Here is a 7,752-nt window from a genome sequence, read left to right on the forward strand (position 1 = left end):
CAGGGTTGCGGTCAGACTCACAGATTAGCGTTTCACTGTTCACCGTAGTTCCAACACCGTGTGTGTTTCCTGGTCTCGTGTTTCTTGTTTCACTTCCACCGAGTGTCTTACAATATTCACCGTACACGTCTAACCTCACACTGCACGTGAAGTCATTATATATTTCGTCTGTGTTTGGACGTAATAGCAACGCGCGTCCGTGTCGGACTCCCGTCCGGACGCTACAGAAGAATCCGCCTGCTAATATGACTTCAGCGGAATGGCGTGAGCTGGCGGATCTGACAGAGGCGAACCAAGAACGGCTCCTGGTTTGCGCAAATGCCGCTAGCCGCCTCACAGATCAGTTGGGGCGGTTGACACGACTCCTCGGTCGCGGTGGGCGGGGCGCCGATCCGACCAGTTCGCAAACGCATGATGATTGGCGGACATGTCTTTTTGATCGTCTTTATGCTTCCTCGGGTCCTCGCGCGGAGCCCACGAGCCCTGTGCAGACCAATGGGATCAGCGCTACTGAGCAGCTGTCCGTTCCCTTCCCGGAGGCTTTGCAAGGTAGTAGAGGTGAGAACCAGAATTACACAGAATACTCAATCTCCAGTCCAGCCTCTCTGTTCCCAGGGCCCTACTCTCCAGAGTCACCCCCTAGCCCAGACAGAAAGACAGAGAGACAGTTCTTCCCCAGCACCAAGAGTTTTCAGGTGCGTTCCAGGTCTCCAGTGGAGAAGACATCCAGCCCCCGATTGTCAAGACCACTCTCTCAGGAGTTCTCGCCGGATTACCGGAGCAACTCCAGGTCCAGCCGGACCCCGACGCCGCCAGGGCAGCAGGTGCCCTACAGCCCTGTGGACAGTGAGCCGGCTCAAGCACGCAACCTTGTCAGCTGTGCAGGGCTCGAAGAACAGTGCGTCAGACAGGGAATAATACGACTCAGTAACGGGCGTTTGACAGAGGAGGAAAGGAGGCGCCGTTTTCTGCAACGCTTGTGCTTTTACTGTGGAGCTGCGGATCACGTTCAGGTTTCCTGTCCAGTGCGGCCACCCCGTGGATCCCAACGGACCGACTTACTGGTGAGTGATGTATCTCTCCATACCTCCCTGTTGACATTACCAGTTACAGTATCCTGGGGTTTCCAGCAGCAGCAGACGGAAGCTATGGTAGACAGCGGCGCTGCAGGGAATTTCATGGATCATGATATGGCCGCGTCCTGGGGCTTGCCCTGTGCCCGATGCCCAAAACCCCTGGCTATTAAAGCTATTGATGGCGCTCCAATCGGGTCGGGGCGTGTAGAACAGCGCACAGAGCCCGTTACTATGCAGGTAGGGCCACTCCATAAGGAACAGATATGGTTCTATCTGATTAAGTCCCCTGATAACCCCATTATTTTGGGATATCCATGGTTATGCACCCATGACCCTATTATCTCTTGGAGTGAGGGGAAACTGCTGTCTTGGGGACAGCAGTGTCCCAAACACCTGGAGACGTCTTGTAACTCCACATCCATAGAGAGCCCTAATGCAGATCTTCCCCTGCAGCTTCCAAGGGAGTATGCAGATCTAGTGGCGGTGTTTAGCAAACACAAGGCTGCAGAACTGCCTCCTCATAGACCTTGGGATTGTGCTATAGATCTTTTTTCGGGCACTACACCCCCTAGGGGGCGGGTATACCCTCTTTCTCAACCTGAACATCAGGCAATGGAGGCTTATATAACGGAGGCACTAGAAGCCGGATTCATCCGGCCGTCTACCTCTCCAGCTTCCGCTGGCTTTTTCTTTGTTGAGAAAAAGGACGGGGGTTTGCGCCCCTGTATTGATTATCGGGGGCTAAATGCCATTACTGTGAAGTACCCGCACCCCTTGCCTCTTATCACGTCGGCCCTCGAACAGGTTTCCGGTGCTACCATCTTTACTAAACTGGACCTTAGGAGTGCATATAACCTGATTCGCGTTAGGGAAGGGGATGAGTGGAAGACCGCCTTTAGCACCGCCCTCGGCCATTATGAGTACCTGGTCATGCCTTTTGGCCTGGCGAATGCACCTTCCGTATTCCAGGCTTTTGTTAATGAAGTACTCAGAGAACTAATTAATCGCTCAGTATTAGTGTATCTGGATGATATCCTGATCTTTTCTCGGTCCCGTGAGGAGCATATTGGACATGTCAGGGAGGTGTTGCAAAAGCTGGCAGCACATAAGCTGTACGTGAAAGGGGAGAAGTGCCAGTTCCATGTGCACTCTGTGGATTTCCTGGGGTACATCCTAACACCCAACGGGGTCACGATGGATCCACAGAAGGTCTCGGCAGTTCTGTCATGGCCTCAGCCAAAGACAGTAAAGGACCTGCAACGGTTCCTAGGTTTTGCGAATTTCTATAGGCGCTTCATAAGGAACTTCAGTTCCGTTGCAGCCCCGTTGACTGCGCTGTTAAAAGGAGCCCCTAGGCGCCTGACCTGGACTCCTGAGGCGAGTCAGGCCTTTGAAGACCTAAAGCAGCGTTTTACTTCTGCCCCAATCCTGAAGCACCCTGATCCCAAACTGCCCTTTATTGTGGAGGTTGATGCTTCTGAGGCCGGGGTAGGGGCAGTGCTCTCACAGCGCCAGGGAAGTCCCCTGAAGCTCTATCCATGTGCGTATTTCTCACACAAGATGTCGCCTACTGAACAGAATTATGATGTAGGAAACAGGGAGCTCTTAGCCATAAAGATGGCCTTAGAAGAGTGGAGACATTGGTTAGAGGGGGCTACGCACCCATTCTTAGTGTTAACTGATCACCGGAACCTGGAGTATCTGCAGAAGGCAAAGAGGCTCAATTCCAGACAGGCGCGGTGGGCCATGTTCTTCACCAGGTTCCGTTTCACGGTGACCTATCGTCCTGGCTCCAAGAACGGCAAGGCCGATGCCCTGTCCCGTTTGTTCGAGGTATCGCCTCAGCTCTCCCCACCAGACACCATCTTGTCCCCGACGCAGTTTGTGGCTCCTATCCGTTGGGCTTTATTGGACGATATCCAAGCAGCCCAACGTCAAGAACCCGGTCCCAACGAGCAGCCCCAAGACAAAGAATACGTCCCGTCCACTGTTCGGTCCGAGCTCCTACACTGGGCCCATGATGGTCCAAGTACAGGACACCCAGGGGTCAACCGAACCTTGAAGCTTCTCGCTGAACGCTTCTGGTGGCCATCCATGAAACAGGACGTACGAGACTTCGTCCTTGCCTGCACCACATGTGCCCAGGCCAAGGTCCCACGGCAGCTGCCAGCAGGGCTTTTAGAGCCACTCCCGATTCCCAACCGTCCATGGTCCCATATAGCGGTGGACTTCCTTACTGATCTTCCGTGTTCTGATGGAAACACCACCATATTGGTCGTCATAGATCGCTTTTCCAAGGCCTGTCGACTGATCCCATTGAAAGGTCTGTCCACAGCCCTGGAGACCGCGGAACTGCTGTTCCAACATGTCTTCCGGCTGTATGGCCTGCCAGAGGATGTCGTCTCGGACAGGGGACCCCAGTTCACCTCAAGAGTCTGGAAGGCCTTCTTTGCCCGCTTAGGAGTCTCAGTCAGCCTCTCCTCTGGGTATCATCCACAGTCTAATGGGCAAGTGGAACGCCTCAACCAGGAGGTTGGACGTTACCTGCGGAGTTATTGTGCTCAGAATCAAGCGGATTGGAGCAGATACCTCCCCTGGGCAGAGTACGCCCAGAACTCCCTGGTCCATTCGTCCACAAACTTAACTCCTTTCCAGTGTGTGCTCGGTTACCAGCCTCCGCTGTTCCCGTGGACGATGGAGACCAGTGGGTTGCCAGCTGTGGACGACTGGTACAAGAGGAGTGAGTCGGTGTGGGAATCCGCACATGTCCGTCTCCAGGAGGTGGTATCCCACCAAAAGGAGAAGGCCGACAAAAGGCGTAGGACTGTATTGTACCAGCCAGGGCAGAGAGTATGGTTGTCCACCCAGGATCTCAAACTGCATTTGCCCTCGAAGAAGCTTGCCCCCCGTTTCATCGGCCCCTTCAAGATCCTGAAGAGGATCAACCCGGTTTCTTACCGTCTTCAGTTGCCCTCGCGTTATCGTATCTGTCCCACGTTTCATGTTTCGCGCCTCAAGCCCCATTGTGTTTCCGCCCTGCAGAGCCCAGCAGTTGCTCCACCTCCACCGTTGGATGTGGATGGTTCTCCTGCCTACTCCGTCAGGGCCCTCCTGGACTCCAAACGGAGACGGGGTACGCTGTACTATCTGGTCGACTGGGAGGGCTATGGGCCGGAGGAGCAGTCTTGGGTACCAGCACGGGACATCTTGGACCCAGCTCTTATTGAGGACTTCCATGAGTGTCATCCAGATCGGCCTGCTCCGCGACGGCGGGGGCGACCGCCTACCCGCCGGCGTTCTGCGGCTGGAGCCGCCCCTGGAGGGGGGGGTACTGTCACATCCCACGGGGTCACTGCCCCTCCTGGTCAGAGGCGGCGCCACTCAGTGCCGCTAGCTAACGCTCACCTATCACCTCACAGGCTCGTAGGACATGGAGGTATAAAAGGAGCCAGCGGAGCAGAACTAGTCGCGGATTCTTAATCAGCAGTTCTCTTGTGCTTCGTTGGCGATTGGTAGTCTCTTGTTCCCTCAGTTTGTTTTCTAGGTGTGCATGTTCCAGTCCCGAGTGCCCGTCCCGTCAGTTCCTGCCTCTTGTTCTTCAGTCCTGGTCCATCGTTCCTGTCCGGTATTTCGTCACGTCTCAGGGTTGCGGTCAGACTCACAGATTAGCGTTTCACTGTTCACCGTAGTTCCAACACCGTGTGTGTTTCCTGGTCTCGTGTTTCTTGTTTCACTTCCACCGAGTGTCTTACAATATTCACCGTACACGTCTAACCTCACACTGCACGTGAAGTCATTATATATTTCGTCTGTGTTTGGACGTAATAGCAACGCGCGTCCGTGTCGGACTCCCGTCCGGACGCTACAGTGAGACTCCTCATCAGCGGGACCCTCTGACTGTATCTCTCTTTCTCTCTCTCTCTCTTTGTCTTATATTGTTCCTGTATATGAATATTTTCCACCTGTCTTATCCTGAGGTATCAGCATTGTACAGGTTTTCATGAGTTTGTCATTTTTTTCATTACTAAGGTATGTTCACTGGGCCTGTTCAAGGTGGAGACCTTTCTGTGATGTGTCCCACTCCTTGCCTTTCCAGGATCATCTCTAATCCTCTGTTCTCCTTTCCATCTGTTGCTTTTTATTTTTTGTCTCATTTCCTGTGTGGTGTATGTTAGTGTGCATTGGTTTCTATTTGTATTTTAAGGGTCCTGGTCCCAGTTTTGAAGCACCGACTTTCATCTCTCTAAAATGGCTTAATTGGCAACGAAAACATTAGATTAACATTTAGCTGGCACTTTTCTCCAAAGCATCTTACAATTTTTGTCCATTTATACAGTTGGTTAATTTTACTAGAACAATTTAGAGTAAAATTTCAAGGATACTACGGCTAGATGTGGGATTTGAATCTGCAGCCTTTGGATCCTTTGGACCCAAAGTCTATTTACCAGCTGCCTCTAAAATAGGTTTGTTTAACAAGTCATACAATTAACAAAGAATGCAACATTTAAGAGCAATAGTGAAGACACCTCACTTCTTCTCTTTGTGTAGGTGTGAAGGAACCTCCCTCAGAGGAAGCTGTGGTTTTCAAATCTCTCCAGAGAAGAGATGTCATCTGTTGATCTTCGGGTTTCTCAGAAAAGTGGTGTGTGTTTAGCACATGTTCCAAACTCAAGTAGTGAGTGTAGTCACAAATAGGCCGTAACTGTCACTATGTCAGAGCACAAGGTAGCTCAGCGGTGTTCTTGGTGCCACACGGTGTACTGGATTGTTCAGCTCCGTAGGCTAGAGGTCAGTGATTTGCTCTGTAGTGGTGTCATCTGACCCGAGGCTGCGTGTTCTGGACACTCAGATAATGAGGGGTGCTGTTATCTGATCTCCACCTGGTGGTGAGTTGGATACAGCAGTTGAGGAGACCATGGGACATATCAGAAAGACCCGAGCAAATAATAAGGGTGTCCTAGAAAACGCCTGGTGACAGCTCTGGAAGAGCGTCTCTGACTGTCACGCCCCCGAGCGCATGCTCAACCACCGCAGCTGCAACAAATTGTGGAGGTTGGATGGAAAGAGGCTGCCAGACACCTCAGTCTGCGGAACCTTGTCAGAGCAACCGCAACCCTGTGTGATCACTCTGTGTTCTCCTGTGTGCTTCTTATACCCTCCTCCCCTCTTCCCAAATACGTCTCCCCTGGCTTCTCAATCTATTGCCCACATTCCTTGCACTCTGACTTCAACGCGCTCCCTCTGATGAAGAACGACGATCGACTGACCTCTCCCTGTCCCAAACCATTCTCCTGTCTAACCCTTAATGAAAGCACCTGCATCTGAGTTCCACCTGTAGGCTCTTTGCTCATAACAATGACACTTATATTCAAAAGGAAGTTCAAGAATCGCTGGGTGTAAATCAAATATAAAAATGCCAATGGATGAATCAAGTTGGTCTGTCATACATTACTAGCAGGTAGAAATCCAGATTTGGAAGAAAGGCAAAAGGTCACACTGGCAGTGGCTACGAAAATGAAAAGCTGGTCACAAGAGAAGTTAGGAGAGATTTTGGAAAGTAGCTTTTGGACATCCTTCAAGGGCTCTGACAGACTATCCAGCTATGCAGGAGGGAAAACAAAATGTTTGCTCAAGCTTTTCTTAGCAAGGGTGAGGCTGTGCTGACTTCTTTGACAGGTGGATGGAGTACTTTGTGGAACTCTTGAACTTAGTGAACAGTTCATCCTTCCTGAATGAAATACTACAAGCTTCTGAAGGGCAGGGTTCATCTCTTGAGCCTAGTTTACCGGAGCAGTGACTCAACTCCAAAGTGGTAGGGCTTTATGGGTGAATGAAGCTCTATCCAAAGATAATGAAAATACTGCATGTTGCTGTCATTTCTTTGGTAAAATGCCTTTTCAGTATTGTGTAGAAGCCTGGGACAATACCTCTGGACTGGGAGACAGGGGTCGTGGTTCCCATCTTTAAAAAGGGGGACTGAAGAACATCCTCTAACTATTGACAAATGAAGCTTGGAAGGTCTTACCATGGAATGCTGGGCTTCTACCTTGCAAAGATACTGGAGAGGTCATGAGAATTTGTGCATTTGGACAAGACATACGTTTGTGCGCCCTGAGATTTTTGGTAATAGAGGAGCTGCAGGAGTATGGGCTCCCAGGGCGTCTTCTGAGTCTCGCTTCATCTGCAGAGCGAGAGCTGTACCCACATTTTCTGTGCTAAGTAAAATTCATTCAGTGTAGGTGTCACTCTGTCAAGGATGCATCTCACCTCCTGTTTGTGGTTTTCATGGAAACAATATCATAGTGCAGTGAAGGTTTGGTGAGTATCCTGTCATGATTATATATTTACATTTACTCACTTAGTAGACAGTTTTGTCCAAAGCAACTTACAACAGATACTATATAGCTTTACTAGCCCACACATCTTATTCACCAAGGTGACTACATTGCTCGATAAGACTACTTACAAGGAGTTGCTTATCCATGCATCAGTGAAACACACTCACTCCGTGACACTCACACACTATGGGTGAACCTGAACAGCATGTCTTTGGACTGTGGGAGGAAACCAGAGCACCCCAAGGAAACCCACACAGACACAGGGAGAACATGCAAACTCCACACAGACTGAGCGGGGATCAAACCCATGTTCTTTCACACCACCCAGGTACTCTGAG

The sequence above is a fragment of the Scleropages formosus genome, chromosome 3, assembly GCF_900964775.1.
Source record: "Scleropages formosus chromosome 3, fSclFor1.1, whole genome shotgun sequence".
Lineage (NCBI taxonomy): Eukaryota > Metazoa > Chordata > Actinopteri > Osteoglossiformes > Osteoglossidae > Scleropages > Scleropages formosus.